The sequence below is a fragment of the Balaenoptera physalus genome, assembly GCF_965194825.1.
Source record: "Balaenoptera physalus genome assembly, chromosome: 1".
NCBI classification, from domain to species: domain Eukaryota; kingdom Metazoa; phylum Chordata; class Mammalia; order Artiodactyla; family Balaenopteridae; genus Balaenoptera; species Balaenoptera physalus.
This window is the reverse complement of record NC_138882.1, coordinates 80422192-80441122: the sequence shown is the minus strand read 5'-3', so window position 1 is coordinate 80441122 and position 18931 is coordinate 80422192. Positions and strand designations below refer to the sequence as shown.

The following is an 18931-nucleotide window of genomic DNA, read 5'->3' as shown; positions in this document are numbered from 1 at the left end:
TAAATCGGAGGAGAAACACGTCAAGACACATATTAATCAAACTATCAAAAATTAAATACAAAGAAAAATATTAAAAGCATCAAGGGAAAAACAACAAATAACATACAAGGGAATCCCCATAAGGTGAACAGCTGATCCTTCAGCAGAAACTCTGCAAGCCAGGAGGGAGTGGCAGGACATAATTAAAGTGATGAAAGGGAAAAACCTAGAACCAAGATTACTTTACCCAGCAAGGATCTCATTCAGATTCAATGGAGAAATTAAAACTTTTACAGACAAGCAAAATCTAAGAGAATTCAGCACAAAAAAGACAGCTTTACAACAAATGCTAAAGGAACTTCTCTTGGCAGTAAACACAAGAGAAGGAAAAGACCTACAATAACAAACCCAAAACAATTTTTAAAAGTGGTAATAGGAACATACATATCGACAACTACCTTAAATGTAAATGGATTAAATGCTCCAACCAAAAGATATAGACTGGCTGAATGGATATAACAGCAAGAACGTATATCTGTTGTCTACAAGAGACCAACTTCAGACCTAGGGACACATAAAGACTGAAAGTGAGGGGATGGAAAAAGATATTGCATGCAAATGAAAATCAAAAGAAAGCTGGAATAGCAATTCTCATATCAGACAAAATAGACTTTAACATAAAGACTATTACAAGAGACAAAGAAGGACACTACATAATGATCAAGGGATCAATCCAAGAAGAAGATATAACAATTGTAAATATTTATGCACCCAACATAGGAGCACCTCAATACATAAGACAAATGCTAACAGTCATAAAAGGGGAAATCGACAGCAACACAATCATAGTAGGGGACTTTAACACCACTTGCACCAATGGACAGATCATGCAAAATGAAAATAAATAAGAAATCACAAGCTTTAAATGATACATTAAAAAAGATGGACTTAATTGATATTTATAGGACATTCCATCCAAAAACAACAGAATACACTTTCTTCTCAAGTGCTTATGGAACATTCTCCAAGATAGATGATATCTTGGGTCCCAAATCAAGCCTTGATAAATTTAAGAAAATTGAAGTCATATCAAGTACCGTTTCCGACCACAATGCTATGAGACTAGATATCAATTACAGGAAAAAAATCTGTAAAAAATACAAACACATGGAGGCTAAACAATACATACTTAATAACCAAGAGATCACTGAAGAAATCAAAGAGGAAATCGAAAATACCTAGAAACAAATGACAATGAAAACACAATGACGCAAAACCTATGGGATGCAGCAAAAGCAGTTCTAAGAGGGAAGTTTATAGCAATACAATCTTACATCAAGAAACAAGAAACGTCTCAAATAAACAATCTAACCTTAAACCTAAAGCAATTAGAGAAAGAAGAACAAAAAAACCCCAAAGTTAGCAGAAGGAAAGAAATCATAAAGATCAGAGAAGAAATAAATGAAATAGAAATGAAGGAACAATAGCAAAACTCAATAAAATTAAAAGCTTGTTCTTTGAGAAGATAAACAAAATTGATAAACAATTAGCCAGATCCATAAAGAAAAAGAGGGAGAAGACTCAAATCAATAGAATTACAAATGAAAAAAGAGAGGTAACAACTGACACTGCAGAAATACAAAGGATCATGACAGATTACTACAAGCAACTATATGCCAATAAAATGGACAACCTGGGACATGGACAAATTCTTAGAAAACCACAACCTTCTGAGACTGAACCAGGAAGAAATAGAAAATATAAACAGACCAATCACAAGCAATGAAATTGAGACTGTGATTAAAAATCTTCCAACAAACAAATGCCCAGGACCAGATGGCTTCACAGGCAAATTCTATCAAACATTTACAGAAAAGCTAACACTTACCCATCACAAACTCTTCCAAAATATAGCAGAGGGAGAAACACTCCCAAACTCATTCTACGAGACCACCATCACCCAGATACCAAAACCAGACAAAGATGTCACAAAGAAAGAAAACTACAGGCGAATAACACTGATGAACATAGATGCAAAAATCCTCGACAAAATACTAGCAAATAAAATCCAACAGCACATTAAAGGGATCCTACACCATGATCAAGTGGAGTTTATTCCAGGAATGCAAGGATTCTTCAATATATGCAAATCAATCAATGTGATACACCATATTAACACCATATTAACAGACTGAAGAATAAAAACCATATGATCATCTCAATAGATGCAGAAAAAGCTTTCGAGAAAATTCAACACCCATTTATGATAAAAACCCTCCAGAAAGTAGGCACAGAGGGAACTCACCTCAACATAATAAAGGCCATATATGACAAACTCACAGCCAACATCATTCTCAATGGTGAAAAACTGAAAACATTTCCACTAAGATCAGGAACAAGACAAGGTTTCCCACTCTCATCAGTATTATTCAACATAGTTTTCGAAGTTTTAGCCACAGCAATCAGAGAAGAAAAAGAAATAAAAGGAATCCAAATCGGAAAAGAAGAAGTAAAGCTGTTACTGATTGCAGATGACATGATACTATACATAGAGAATCCTAAAGATGCTACCAGAAAACTACTAGAGCTAATCAATGAATTTGGTAAAGTAGCAGGATACAAAATTAATGCACAGAAATCTCTTGCATTCCTATACACTAAGGATGAAAAATCTGAAAGAGAAATTAAGGAAACACTTCCATTTACCACTGCAACAAAAAGAATAAAATACCTAGGAATAAACCTACCTAAGGAGACAAAAGACCTGTATGCAGAAAACTATAAGACACTAATGAAAGAAATTAAAGATGATACAAACAGATGGAGAGATATACCATGCTCTTGGAATGGAAGAATCAACACTGTGTAAATGACTCTACTACCCAAAGCAATCTACAGATTCAATGCAATCCGTATCAAACTACCAATGGCATTTTTCACAGAACTAGAACAAAAATTTTCACAATTTCTATGGAAACACAAAAGACCCCTAATAGCCAAAGCAATCTTGAGAAAGAAAAACAGAGCTGGAGGAATCAGGCTCCAGGACTTCAGACTATACTACAAAGCTTCAGTAATCAAGATAGCATGGTAGTGGCACAAAAACAGAAATATAGGTAAATGAAACTGGATAGAAAGCCCAGAGATAAACCCACACACATATGGTCAACTTATTTTTGATAAAGGTGAGAGAATATACAATGGAGAAAAGACAGCTTCCTCAATAAGTAGTGGTGGGAAAACTGGACAGCTACATGTAAAAGAATGAAATTAGAACACTACCTAACACCATACACAAAAATAAACTCAAAATGGATTAAAGACCTAAATGTAAGGCCAGACAGTATCAAATTCTTAGAGGAAAACAGGCAGAACACTCTATGACACAGATCACAGCAAGATCCTTTTTGACCCACCTCCTAGAGAAATGGATATAAAAACAAAAATAAACAAATGGGACCTAATGAAACTTAAAAGCTTTTTCACAGCAAAGGAAACCATAAACAAGACCAAAAGACAACCCTCAGAATGGGAGAAAATATTTGCAAATGAAGCAATTGACAAAGGTTTAATCTCCAAGATTTACAAGCAGCTCATGCAGCTCAATATCAAAAAAACAAACAACCCAATCCAAAAATGGGCAGAAGACCTAAATAGACATTTCTCCAAAGAAGATATACAGATTGCCAACAAACACATGAAAGAATGCTCAACATCATTAATCGTTAGAGAAATGCAAATCAAAACTACAATGAGGTATCACCTCACACCAGTCAGAATGGCCATCATCAAAAATCTACAAATAATAAATGCTGGAGAGGGTGTGGAGAAGAGGGAACCTCTTGCACTGTTGGTGGGAATGTAGGTTGATACAACCACTATGGAGCCCAGTGTGGAAGTTCCTTAAAAAACTAAAAATAGAACTACCATATGACTCAGCAATCCCAGTACTGGGCATATACCCTGAAAAAAACACAATTCAAAAAGAGTCATGTGGTGGCCCCCAAGCTGTAAGCTTATTCAGCTTTCTGCTTTCCGGAGAACTGCTTGTCTCTTTCTTGGTATGCACTCCTGACGCTGCGGTATTGAGCGTAAAAAAGGAAAATGGCTTGCGGCCAGTTTCATTCCAGGTGCCTGCTCTGGATCTAAGAGCCCCTGGTTGTTCCCCAGAAGAAGGACATGCTGCCCTGAAGGGGAAGTCTGTATCTCCAAAGAATGGCCCATAAGGCATGCTGACGCATAGATAGTGGCGCATAGATAGTGGCGCATAGATAGTGGCGCATAGATAGTGGCGACAGAATTATGTGGAAATACAAGGTTTACTGATTTGTTGTCTAGTATTCGTTCCGTACTAAACCTATATATACATTCATGCTCTTTGAATAAACTTGCCTTGCAACCATCAGTTGTCTTGGCCCTTCTGACCCCATACTGGTGCTTTTCAGTTCCTTACCCCTCACCACCAGGAACTTCTAGCTTTCTGCAGCCGGTCTGCGGCAGAGTCATGTACCACAATGTTCATTGAAGTTCTATTTACAATAGCCAGGACATGGAAGCAACCTAAGTGTCCATCATCAGATGAATGGATAAAGAAGATGTGGCACATATATACAATGGAATATTACTCAGTCATAAAAAGAAACGAAGTTGAGTTATTTGTTGTGATGTGGATGGAGCTAGAGACTGTCATACAGAGTGAAGTAAGTCAGAAAGAGAAAAATAAATACTGTATGCTAACACATATATACGGAATCTAAAAAAAAAAAAAAAAAAGGTTCTGATGAACCTAGGGGCAGGACAGGAATAAAGACGCAGACATAGAGAATGGACTTGAGGACACAGGGAGGGGTAAGGGTAAGCTGGGACGAACTGAGAGAGTGGCAAGGACATATATACACTACCAAATGTAAAATAGATAGCTAGTGGGAAGCAGCCACATAGCACAGGGAGATCAGCTCGGTGCTTTGTGACCGCTTAGAGGGGTGGGATAGGGAGGGTGGGAGGGAGATGCAAGAGGGAGGAGATATGGGGATATATGTATATGTATAACTGATTCACTCTGTTATAAAGCAGAAATTAACACACCGTTGTAAAGCAATTATACTCCAATAAAGATGTTTAAAAAAAGAAGAAAGAAAGAACGGAACACTATGTTGCATAACAGGAACTACCACAATGTTGTAGGTCAGTTATACTGCAAAAACAAACAAACAAACTCATAGAAAAGAAATTAGATTTGTAGTAACCCAAGTGGAGAAAGGGAATTGGATGAAGTCAGGAAAAAGGTGAAAACTTTCAGTTGTAAGATAAATAGGTACTAGGGATGTAATGCACAACATGGTAAATATAATTACCACTACTGTATGTTATATATGAAAGTTATTATGAGAGTATATCCTAAGAGTTCTCTTCATAAGAAAAAGAAAATTTTTTTGTACTTCTGTAATTTTGTATCTATATAAGATGATGGATGTTCACTAAACTTATTATGCTTATCGCTTCATGATGGATATAAATCAAATCACTATGCTGCACACCTTAAATTCATACAGTGCCATATGTAAATTATGTCTCAATAAAACTGGAAGAAAAAAATATAAAATGCAGACCTTAGCTCCCTCTCCCCAGATAATAAATTAGATTCATTAAATAGCCTTTCTGAAGTTTCCAGATTGTGAATTTCACAACATATCTAGTCCCAGGGGTAAGAGAAGAGGTACTCCCCATCTATCTTGAGGGAAAAATAATTTTTAGAGTAGAATTTTTAATCTAGTCCAAATGATACTTAAATATGAGGGCCTCAAACACTATTGTATTCAAGGCATTGGTAGTTTTGGCAGACAAAGACCCATATGGAAACATCTATTGGAAGTAATAGTCAGTAAAAATTAATATATAAAGTCAAGAAAAACTGTAAGCTGAAAGGTAAGTAAGAGTGAAAACTTAACGTGATTAGGTGTGTCTATGCCTTAAAAAACAAATAAAGCCCTGACTGAAGAGAAGAGAAGCAGGAAGTATATCAACATGGTGGAGGGAGAGAGGGAGGACAAAGAATATGACAGTTCATTAATGTATTTGTCTTAAATGGTAAGTCAGATAGGGGTATAAGTAAAAAACAAAAACAAATCAAAAAAGGAGAATATAGACATATCATAAATTGAAATGAAGAAAGCAGATACAAGACAATATATGCTAATTATCAACATAAAGGGTCTAACCGGTTAAGCTTAAGTGACAAATTGGTCGACTTGGATTTAAGAAATCTGCCAATGTATTGTTAATAAAAGACCACTTAAAAGTGGAAAAATAAAAGAAAAATATTTATCATGCAAAGAGTAAGTAAAAGAAAACCAGTTTATCTATATTACTGTGGTTTTAAATAGGTCTGAAGATAAGTATCATCAGAGCACAACACAATGATAAAACGTCCAACTCCTATGGAAATACAACAGTTTTAATTGTGTATTTGCTTACTGAAAGTAAATATAATAAGTGTAACTAACAGCATTTATCTAACATACATAAGATTCTGAAATGAATATTAAAAATCTTATATTCTGGTCAAGCACATATAAAATATTACTGTATCAGGCCATACAGAAAGTCTTTAAACAATTCTAAAAGTAGACAATAGAAATCAATTTGTAATTGCCTCTCTCTGCCTCTCTCCTATGCCTTGCCACCAGAAAAAAAAAGTATTAATTTTCAGGAAGGCAGAAAGTAATCCTAAAAGAAACTGAAATAACAACACTGGCAGCTGGTGTAAAATGGAGTCTAAAAGAAAAAGTAAACTGTCTTAAGAGAGGTAAAGAAGCCATGTTTTGTATAACTGTACTTGTGGAATTGAAACGTCTCTGCTCTCCTCTGTGTGTGTGTTTCTAAAATTAGGACAATGCCATACAATACACTTTTATATCCAGATGTATTTTTTTACTCAATATTATTTTATGATACTTTTATCATGCCCCTATCTTGACTTTCACCCAGGCCCCCACCACAGCCACCAAGTTTCCTGTGCATTTTCCAGGGAAGGAAACCAAACCTTTTCTCTAAATATAGCTCATGCCGATAGTTGCCTGGGAATACATTTTAATATCTTCTATAGTCAAAATGCATCTCCCTTTGTTCAGGCTTCAGTTGTAGTGGAATAAAATGTCTATTATTTGCCTAGGCAGTAAAGGATTAGAATCAAGCTACTGCTGTTTTCACTTTTCTGAATATAGTTGATATAAAACCTTTCCCCCCAAATTTTTCATGACTAAAGCTCCCCTTCTCATCTTGAGGCTACCAATCAGGTACCCACAGCTCTCTAGAGAAATCCCTACCAGCCTTACCTCAGTGAAAATGTCCTCCACAGTAGTCCAGACCTTGAGGTTTTCTTTAGAAATGCAAGAATCACTGCTTATTTTACTTAAGTAGGACGATAAATCAGTAAAGCTCACAGAGACTGAACTGCAGAATTTTATAATCTTCTGAAGGGCAGAGGAAAAAGAAGTATTTTGAAAGACAACAAGGAAAAAGGGCACTGGCTAGACAAAAACTTGATTTAGTGCTGACTACCTCACACTGTGCTTTCCCGGAGAGAGGGAAGTTAGGAAACAGTATTGAGACTCCTCCCACCAATGTTCTTAGCTTTCAGTTTCATTAGTTAGAGAAAATAAACGGTTTATTTCCTGTAAATATCTTAATCAAAATTAATAATTATGGCAAAGTTACACTCAAAAATTTTTTTATTATAAATGTCAGTAGATGAAAAGAGTTCCAACATTAGAACTTTGTTATCCAGCAGACTTACATGAGGGTCATTAGAAAACTATATTCCCTTGAATGACTCTCAAATATACAAGAAGTAAGGTAAGCCATATGGCCACTTATCCCTTACTTCCTGTTCTCAGAGTTGCAGTGGCAAGAGGAGATCTTGGGAGAACCATCTATCTCTATTGTTTTTTGACTGAAACTCCTGGAAGGGGGTGAGTTTTCTATAAAATAGCTATTGGTTTAAATAGTACCTAAAACATTCACCCAGTTAATGACTGACACACCTGGAGCTTGACAGAAGTAGAAGGTCATTACAAATATGTGAATCCTTCCTCAGATATATAGAAAGAAATGTGACATTAGTGTCCCTCTTGACTATGACTAGCTACTTAACCTCACTGATTAACTTCATGTTTACTCATCATGCTTTCTGCATTAGTCATGGGTAAACACAAGTGGCTAGTGGGCTTATATCATGACAGCTTCGAAACCTTGCAAATTCTGGAAGAACACTGAACCTCTGGAATAAGAGGGGCCTGATAAACCTTTTGTCCGAGGTCTTCTAAAGAGAAGAAAGCCAATTACTTTCATACAAACTAAAGTCATGGAAGGGATAGTTGAAGTCTGGATATGAAACCATTTGAACAACTTCACCGAAGTAGGAGTAAGTCAGGAAAAAGCAAAGAGGATCTGGAGTGAAGTCCAGAAACACCTGTGGGTGTTCACTGTTTCCTGTCACAGGTTTTAGGTTGCTGTTATGTGGATGCATGGAGCTGGTGTTAAGGTAATGCGTAAAGAGGAACTTTAGGGAGGTCAGGAGAGCCCATTCCAGAGATCAGAGGGCAGTGGACACATGGGAGGAATGGCCATAATTCAGAACATTTTCCTGCCCCTTTTCTTATAATCAATTCATGTGGAGTAAGGTTCTCGGTTGAGACTCCAGTATACAACACACAGATTACTGTTATCAATAAACACAGTTCAGAGCAATGTTCCATAATTCATATTGTGCAGTTGGTATTTTAATAGATGAAGCAAAGGAATGTTAAAAAACCTTAACTTTGCCAACCTAGTTAAGGTTTACAGAATTTCACTCTCAGGAGGATGAAATGTATGGCATGGAAACAGAAGCAGACACTCAGTTGTGCAAACCAAGACAGTTCAGCCAGAGAGGAGAGATAGCAAGGGAGAAGGAAATGTCAGCACAGTTAGTATGTGTGTTACTGGTTCTATGGCAGCAAGACAAATTCTAGACTCCTCTGAGGAGTGAGCTAGTTACTTCATGCCACGGCCACGACTGGCTTGGAAATTCAGTGGGATTCAGCATTAGAGGAAATTACAATAACCAAGGGACTCGAGTGTGCAGATTAACATCAATCTCTGGCTTTGGCAATTCAGTTGAATAATATTCTTTTCAACCTTTAGGTTTAGCTTTTATTACCCAAACACACACACACACACATACATACATATACATACACATACATGTATGCACTCTCATACATGCATGTACACACACACTCACAGACAGCCAATCATTCTCTTGTTTTTGCATGCTTGGAAGAAAGTTCGTCTATCTACTTTTTTTAATTCAACAAATATTTAACAATAAGTAAGATTTAAGGATCTAATGTACAGCATGGTGACTATAGCTAATAATACTGTATTGTATACTTGAAATTTGCTAAGAGAGTAAATCTTAAGCATTTTTACAAAAAAAGGTAACTTTTTAAGTTTGTGTATGTGTGCTCTTTTTACTCTTAAATATGAGTAAACAGACATGAATCACGTTCAGAAAAACCCCTAATGTGAAAAAGAACAAAACATGTAGAGAAAGGAACTTAAAAGAAACAAAGGATGAGGAAGAAGAAAACTACATATTTATATATATATATATAGAGAGAGAGAGAGAGAGAGAGAGAGAGAGAGAGTCATCAGAGATAGAAGGCATTGTATCAATGAAACAAAAAGATCATGCTAACAAATGTGAAAAAACAAAGAAATTAACAGGAGAGTTTTTAGAGATGTCTTTTAAATGTGATAGCAGAAAAAATTTAAATTTAATAGAGTGGTAGAGGATAAATTTGAGGAGTTCCTTTTCAGTGTATACCTAGAAGACAATGAGATGGAGAAAAGGGAGAGAAAAGAAGAAATGTAGAGGTTTATGCTTGGGTGAATATTAACCAGCTCAACGTGGTTATATATAATAGATGCCCAAGCAAGAATGAACCAAGAAAATAAAGAAAAGGAAGTTATCAAAGAACTAATATCTAGCTTGCTGAATGGGGGGGACAACATATATAAAAGCACATTATTTTAAAATCACAAAACACCAAGGAGAGAGCAAGTCTTAAAGCTTCCAGAAAAAACAAACAAACAAAAAAAAACAGATCACATCCAAGGATTAGGAATAAGAATGGCATGGCCTTTTTTTTTTTTTTTTAACATCTTTTTTGGAGTATAATTGCTTTACAATGGTGTGTTAGTTTCTGCTTTATAACAAAGTGAATCAGCTATACATATGCATATATCATCTCCTCCCTTCTGCGTCTCCCTCCCACCCTCCCTATCCCACCCCTCTAGGTGGTCACAAAGCACTGAGCTGATCTCCCTGTGCTATGCGGCTGCTTCCCACTAGCTATCTATTTTACATTTGGTAGTGTATATAAGTCCATGCCACTCTCTCACTTTGTCCCAGCTTACACTTCCCCCTCCCCATGTCCTCAAGTCCATTCTCTAGCTGTGTCTTTATTCCCATCCTGCCCCTAGGCTCTTCATGACCTTTTTTTTTTTTTTCTTAGATTCCATATATATGTGTTAGCATACAGTATTTGTTTTTCTCTTTCTGACTTACTTCACTCTGTATGACAGACTCCAGGTCCATCCACCTCACTACAAATAACTCAATTTCGTTTCCTTTTATGGCTGAGTAATATTGCATTGTATATAATGGCATGGCCTTCTTGACAGCAGCACCGGAAGCTAGAAGACACGGGGGGGGGGGTGGGAGGGGGGCGCAATCGCTTTACCACTTGAAGGCAAACAATTTTTAGCCTGGTATTCTATACCCAGCTGATAATTAATTACACATAAGTGTAAGGAAGGAACAAAATTGTTCAGGGAATCCCCAGGGTGACGATGAACAGAAGTCCCTGAACCTTGACCCGTACAGAGCCGGACAGCAGAGCAGCTTGTCCGGATGGAAGGGGAGGACACGGAACTCAAGGAGGACTCCTGACCAAAGAAAGAGTGGCGGGGGGGCGGGAAGGAGGGGTCTGCCTGTGCTGCAGGTGGTGAGTGGCTCTTATAAAGTAAGTGAGTTTGCTTTGAGGGGAATTTTACAATTTTGGCAGTTTAGAAAGACCTAGGGATCAGGGCATAAAAAGTTGAACAAACTATTAAAGAAATGTCATTGACTTCAGACAAAAATTAAAGACGCATAAGGAAGGAACACAATACAGTATATAGCTTACCTGTGAGTTTTATTTATATAGCCATAGTAATATAAAATACCAAACATTGATTTGGCCAAAAATTTTGAAATGACTGTATTGGGGAAGTGGAAGGAAGGAATCACATGTATATGTGAGATGTGGGGCTCTCACAACGTACAAGAAGAAGGGTTTCATATAAAAAAAACTTGTGGTTACCAAGGGGGAAAGGTGGGGAGGGATAATTTAGGAGTTTGGGATTAACATACACATAGTGCTATGTACAAAATAGATAACCAGAAAGGATCTACTGTACAGAACAGGGAACTCTGCTCAATAGTTTGTGATAACCTATAAGGGAAAAGGATCTGAAAAAGAATATATATATATATATATATATATGTGTGTGTGTGTGTGTGTGTGTGTGTGTGTATATACATATACATATATATATATATTCTGAATCACTGTGCTGTACACCTGAAACTAACACAACATTGTAAATCAACTATACTTCAATTAATAAATAATAAAAAATTGTTAAAAGATTAAATTAAAACATAAGGGGCTCTACTAGATGCTGATTAAAGTATCAGCATCTTCCCACTTGCTTATCCTAAGGATCTATTAATTTTACACAAAATTTCAAACACAACCTACATTAAGGTATAATAGTATTTTATAAGTAGAATTAACTACTTCCAGCTAAGAGAATTTGGGTAGTTGCCATTAGGGTAAAAGGGTGTTTGGGCTGGTCCTATCAGAAAGAATCAGATTTCAATAAGTGGGAATACAAAAAATAGAATCCCAGGTCAGCAGAATGGAATAGTCCAGTTCAAGGACTGTCCATGTAGAGTCAACAAGTCATTTGTTCCCTGGGGTCCCTGATTGCCTCTGGCACAGAGAGCTAAGGTTTATCACTAACCTTTAAGTGGTAGTGCCTTCCATAGGTTATCTCATGTAACCTCACAACACACTATGTGTAACTACATTAACCACACCTCATCGATGAGGGAACTGAAACTGAAAGGCGTTAAGGCTCTTGTTCAAGGGTACCCAGCTAGTCAGTGGTGGAGACAGAATTTAAACTCAGTTATTTTCTGTTAAATGCCCGTTTCCTTTCTATCACTCTGCCCTGCCTTCTGGAATATCTGCACATAATTTATATACTTGACACACCAATATAAAGAAAGCCTTTTTTTAGGAGTACAGACAGATCAAATAAAGAAACCCTAGAGGGGCAGGCTCTGCACTCACCCACACCCATCCTTTCTAGGTCTTTCTCACCACATCCTTCCCCTCAGCTCTCACACAGCTCAACACACAGATAAATGTTCTACCAGAGAGGAAGCAACAACCTCAGACTGTTCAAGATTCTTACTGCAAATAACACAATCGACTATGGCTAATTGTTCTTTTTTTTCAATTTGTTGTACAATGTGATGATTTAATGAATGGAAGGGGCTTTATTAAAGGATATTAACCTCTCAGATCATTGGGAAGGCTGAAGGAGCAAAATCAAGTCTAAACTCACACAAACAAAAAATGCCGCATGCTTCTCACACCTCCTTACCCCGCCCACATTCACACACTCCAAGCCAGGCAGCAAAACTGTTCTGAATGAGCAAGCTCAGTGCTTCTGCCACTGCACCCAAGATGTCAAGACCTGACTTCACCTTATTCACGAAATCTGCAGTACTAATGCCACTTCTATATCAGGAAGTTGACCTTGAGATTGCTGCATTCGCCTAAAACCACACATCTTTGAAAACAGCTGTATCAGCAAGAGGGAAGCCCCATGTGCATCCTGGTTCTCCTGCTGAGGACTTCCAAATCAAGCCTCACTTGGAAGCAGGTGACAGGGCAAACCTATGCCACATGTATCCAACTGGGTTGCAAGAGAACTTGAGAGTCTGACTTCTGAGTTGGGAGGTGGGAATTGTTACATGTGAATTATTTAAAAGATGTTGGGCAACCACGAATATGACATGTCTGCTGTAAACCCATTCAAAAGACATGGGAGTCATTCATCACTCACGGATTTCTGGCTCAAGAACATAGGTGAATGATGGGGTCATTACAGAGAATAAGAGCACTGGAGGAGGAGTACATCAGGACAGGCGAAGGGACGTGGCCTGAGTGCTAGAAGTGTTGAGTTTGAGGTTCCTGTGAGATGTAAATGGAGATGTTTAATTGAATATATGACCCTGGAGCTTAGATGAAAAGTCAGAACTCCAGATAATAAGATGGACAGTATCAGAATACAGACGGCAATTGATGCTGTAGAACAGGATGAGATCGTCAAGATATGCTGTGAAGACAGTGTGGGCCTTGGAGCCACAGAGAGCTCAGACAGGAAGTGGTTGGGCAGAAGAAGAAGAGTCGGCAAGGGAGACTTACAAAGAAAGGCCAGAGCAGGATGGAAAAGAAGCAACAGCTGGCACGGTTCTGGAAGGCAAGAGAGTGTTTCAAGAAGGGTGGGGTTCAGACCCAGCAAACCCTTCTAGAAACAGTCATTAGGTAATTTTTCATTTCCTCCATTTACCCCTCATTCCATAATTTTAGTCTGGTTTCCCCTGTTTACATTGACTCACAATGACCTGAAACAGAGAGTAGGTAAAAATGTAGCACAAGCGAGGCAGTAATAAAAGCCTGAGAGTCGATCCTAAGGCTCTTCCAGCTTCTAAATCATATTCTCCCCTACATTCTCAGTGCCTCCTCCTCTTCCTACCTTGTGAACACGGGCCCTTTGTTCGTGGTGTGTGGTCATCTTTCTGTTCTCTTCCTGGTCATCTTACCCATAATGCTCTGTGGCCAGGCCTTTCCCCACATCCCTCTGCCCCGTTAGACTAAGCTCAGGCTACCCTGACCATACCCGCCCTCCATTTCACCCTCGTCCTTCATTTGGTTAATTCCTATTCACCTCCAGATCTCTCTTTATATTTCACTTTCTCCAAAATTATTTTCAAGCCCTCCCAGCCTAAATTTGGGTTAAGTACTCCAACTGTCCATCCCCATAAAACCCAGGACTTCCCATATATCGACATTGTGCGAAGAAGTGCCTGGGCTCTGGCTCTGCACAAAGTTAGAATTCCCGCTCCACCACCTGTGTGAGCTTGGGAAAGTCTCTTACCCCACTGGAGACCGACAGCGCCTAATCCATGCAGGTGCTGTAAAAATTTTAAAAAGTTCACGTACTTAAGGCACTAAGCAAGGTAACTGAAAGACAGAAAGCACTTGGCAAACACTGTGCATTATTATTAATATCATCAGTATTATCACTCTCATCATATTGTTTAAGGCCTAATATCTGCCTTCTTCCCTGAGATATAAACTCTGTAGGGGTAGAAACTGAATCTGTCTTGTTTAAAAACAAAAGAAAAATATCAACACTGGGACTGGAATATAGTAAGACTTCAATGCACATTCATTAAATATGGGATTCTCATGTACTTGTGTAAAAAATAATTCCAAACCCAAAGGACCCAGATCCCCCACAAACCTGCCACCCTAAAAGTCATTTCTATCCAAATGTATAATGAAAAACTCAAACTCAACATATCTTAAATCAGTGATTATCTTGGTACCTAGATGGTATCTAGGTACCATCTCTTTCTGATTCTGCTTTTACTGTTAATGGAACCACAATCCTCCCAGTGACCTAGGCTCCAAACCTCATAGTCATCTCCAATTCTTCCCTCTTCCTTGACCCCTACATCTAGTCAATTTCATTAATACTGACAATATTAAGGACAAGGCTGATTCGGGGTGATGGTAAGGATAATGGTAGTCAGGTGAGGTTGTGATAAAAAAATGAAAATGATTACCATACCTGATAGTAAGTTAACCTTTCAATAACCATGGGAAGCCTGTCTGAAGGAACCGTCTTCATGCTGAACTGCAGAAGGGCACCTGAAGACAAAAACAGGGGGATCAGGATGGTGATTTTGGTATTTATATTCCAACATTTATATTAATCATTTATTAATGAATTTTTAATGGTAATAACCTGTCAAACCATTTGTGTGTTATGAAAAGCAACTGCAGGCTTTCTCTTCATTCTCAAGAGTCTCTTTCTGAATTCACTAGTGACATATAGCACAGTTGGGTACATTTCTTCAGTGCTAAGTGGTCCTTTGATCCCTGAGGTTTTCTGCATAATCGGAAATGTTCCAATTTACTCTTGTTCCTTTCCTACTTCTCATTTACCACAGTGGATGATGGAAAATTACAAAATGATAGAAAAAGTTAATGCAACTGGTGATAAGCCAGGAGAGTGACCCTAATTGGGACATCAAGTAGGCAGGAAGAGGGGGAGGAGGGACAGAAAAAGCATAGGGTTATTTTGACATTATCAGGCATAGCTGAGGTTCTGGGGTGATTGAATTGGCTCTGGCAAATGGAATGATGTGTGTATATGTGGGACATAAAAGTTGTGTCTCTGACACCTGGATCCTACATCTTCCTGGCCAGGTGGCCATTGTACATGCCTTAGAATCGTGGGATGAAGATGCACCAGGTACTAGGAGCCTCATAAGTCAGTTGGGCCTGATGTTTATTGTTTCATAATGTCAAGGAAATGACCTAAAGCTTCACACTGGTTTTCCCAATTATATCTCCAAACATATACTTCCAAAAAGGCAATGATGTCCTTCCACCAAGCCCCAACCTCAATGAAACTATAGTGTCCAAATATCAGCTGCAGCTTTTTCCCCTACGTATTGTTGGTTAAAAGTAGCTATTTTTAAGCTTATCTCCTTTCTCACACTTGATCTTAGTCCATCATCCAACTCACTACATCTTCCTTCCTTTGTCTTTTCTTGAAACATAACACAGTATCCTGGCTAAGGATTGTCATACATATGAGAAGGACAAGGTTTTCATAGAAACTCCTGGCCTGGGTGACGGGCTATCTCTGAGCCACTCACCGACCTGGGTACATACAAGTATTGTTTCAATTAATAATCCTAACTGTGCAAAGTAAGCATGATTATTACCCCCACTTTATAGATGAGAAAATAGAGGCTTAGAGGTGTTTTGTGACTGGCCCCAAATCATACAACTAATGAGTAGCAGTAATAGGGTTTGAACTTCAGCCTTGTGAAGCCGGAGCCAAAGCTCTTAAAGATTATAAAACACTGCCCCCTCGTGGCAACATGAAGAAGTACAGCTCAGTGACCAACAGGATAAAAACCACGGGGATCAACAGGAAGTAAATATAGAGCATATGTCTTGCTTAAAGATGTACCAATTTGGGGTTGTTTGTACAGCTGCACTACATGCAGGCATCCTTACTGAGTCTTGCTATCTGGCTCTTCCTTAAGAAGTTCTTTTCCTAGTTCTATTCTTTTACTCTCAGCGTAGCTGAATGCAAAACAAAACACAAGACACTCTGTTTAGTTCTTTAAATTATGTGCCAGCCTGGACAAAAAAAGACTACTCAGGGACATTTTCTTGGGCACCAGAATCACAATATCACAATAACAGAACTGGAGGCTGGAAAACACCACCCAGATCCCCAAACCCCACAAGGAAAGCATTTATTCCTCCAGGAGTATTGGCTGCTGACAGCTGAGTTTGTCTCCTGGGATTGCTCAATGCTGAAGGAAGCTGCCTTGCCCAAGGTTACACTCTCGTATGGACAGGTTCAAAGTTCCAGCCCTCCTGCCTCAGTTAGGGACCACTAGAAGCCATCCCAACTCTAAAGTAACAGGGGGATTGGCTGCATCCCCATTACAATTGCACTGCGGTTCAACTTCTTCCTCTGCCCAAGCTGCTTCCCTCTCTCCTTTCAAGTGTTTCCAAGAGCATCCTCTAATAAGCCTCTCACAGGCAAATCTTGGAGTCTGTTTCTCAGGCAACCAACCTAAGATAATACTCAACTCTTAACTTGAATCATATTCACACATACTGTCACTTTAAATAAGGTGCAGGAGTGCAGTGTAAAGATATATATCAGAAAAGCACATGGATATAAAGTTCAGAAACATACCAGAAGGTAAAAGTCATATATGAATTGGGGATCAATCAATCAGTCCTCATATGCTGCTAGAGTATGTGACCACTTCACATTTCATAACTTTGAAATTGCCATCATGCCACTTGAATTCCTTGTCCTTCAGTTTTTTAATCTCTAAATAAAAGGATGTAATTAAGTGTTTTCTATGGTCACTTCAGACCAAGTCCAAAACTTTACCTTAAAACTTCATAGTGAAAACTCTTACAATCTTTCCTACAAGGTTGTGTTTGAAGGTTATTTGTTTGTTTTTGTTTTGACCTTGAGCTCTTCATCTGCTGTTTTGATATGGTGATTAGGGATACAGGTCTTTTCCATCAGTATCAGCATCAAACATGTGTAAGGCATGGTTCAACTCTAGGAAACCTTGGGACAGTAATTGTTGATTCCTCTTTGGGGTAAAGTTCTCTTTTAAGTTGATGCTAAAATTTTTCACTAGGAAGAAACTCACTCTATCCACATAAGCATGAAGTGTCTCATTCTCAAAGACTCAAGCTCAAATCCCTCCTGGGATCCCTCTTATTCAGTAACTTCCTATTGACCTTCTTTCCCTTTTAGTTTCTTCTTTGAATGGAGACATGGGAATAAAGGTACAGATTGTCATCAGGAAAGATGAATGACTGTTAAATGAGAAAACTCAATCCCAATGTTAAACTTATAAAACTTAGTTCGCATGGTCCTAAGGAAATGTTGAACTTAGGAAGACAGTACAAAATAATTAATACAAGATAAAGTAACTTAAATAGCACAGCTAGAGAAAAGAATGATGGGATAGAGGTTAAAGTTTCTATATTCAGACATTCTTGATCTCACAGGTGAAGAGGGCAGAAAAGTTTTTCTTCAATCAAATTAATACCACGTGTTGTTATGACCCCTGAAAAAAGCAGGGCAGAATCAGTCCACAGTGACACTTTTGTCATGGTGTGCCTTGGCAGGTTCTGTCTTTCCTTTTTTATATTATAGGCTGGGTCCCTTTTCATTATTCCCGTCAAGGAAGAAGAGGAGGAACTCCTGTGAGCCTTAAAAAATTCACAAGTTACAAGACCATCCTATATGCCTGAGGGTGGACACCATGAATAAAATTATATACTTATAAAACACAATCGTTACATCACTAATCATTAGAGAAATGCAAATCAAAACTACAGTGAGATATCAATATCACCTCACACCAGTCAGAATGGCCATCATCAAAAATCTACAAATAATAAATGCTGGAGAGGGTGTGGAGAAGAGGGAACCTCTTGCACTGTTGGTGGGAATGTAAGTTGATACAGCCACTATGGAGACCAGTATGGAGGTTCCTTAAAAAACTAAAAATAGAACTACCATACGACCCAGCAATCCCACTACTGGGCATATACCCTGAGAAAACCATAATTCAAAAAGAGTCATGTACCACAATGTTCATTGCAGCTTTGTTTACAATAGCCAGGACATGGAAGCAACCTAAGTGTCCATCATCAGATGAATGGATAAAGAAGATGTGGCACATATATACAATGGAATATTACTCAGCCATAAAAAGAAACGAAATTGAGTTATTTGTAGTGAGGTGGATGGACCCAGAGTCTATCATACAGAGTGAAGTAAGTCAGAAAGAGAAAAACAAATACCGTATGCTAACACATATATATGGAATCTAAAAAAAAAGGGTTCTGAAGAACCTAGGGGCAGGACAGGAATAAAGACACAGACGTAGAGAATGGACTTGAGAGGACACGGGGAGGGGGAAGGGTAAGCTGGG

General features: G+C 38.2%; 1 protein-coding gene, 1 long non-coding RNA gene and 1 pseudogene across 8 annotated transcripts in view; 1 reads left to right on the top strand and 2 right to left on the bottom strand.

Annotated features, from left to right (window-relative positions):
- LOC309642046 (interferon-activable protein 203-like) overlaps positions 1 to 7576 on the bottom strand; it is a 59611-nt gene extending 52035 nt beyond the window's left edge. For 2 of the 4 annotated variants that reach the window (XM_082422948.1, XM_082422949.1), the window contains exon 1: positions 7314 to 7576. The gene's annotated coding sequence lies outside the window, so the exon portion shown is untranslated. The remainder of the gene's footprint in view (positions 1 to 7313) is intronic. The other 2 variants (XM_082422947.1, XM_082422946.1) reach the window with 2 other exon arrangements.
- Positions 1 to 18931, top strand: part of LOC309643660 (olfactory receptor 10J1-like) — a 460112-nt pseudogene that overhangs the window by 179840 nt on the left and 261341 nt on the right. The window lies entirely within an intron of this gene.
- Positions 11596 to 18931, bottom strand: part of LOC309644964 — a 60218-nt gene continuing 52882 nt past the window's right edge. For all 3 annotated transcript variants that reach the window (XR_014254674.1, XR_014254675.1, XR_014254678.1), the window contains one exon: positions 11596 to 15080. This is a non-coding gene — a long non-coding RNA (uncharacterized lncRNA). The remainder of the gene's footprint in view (positions 15081 to 18931) is intronic.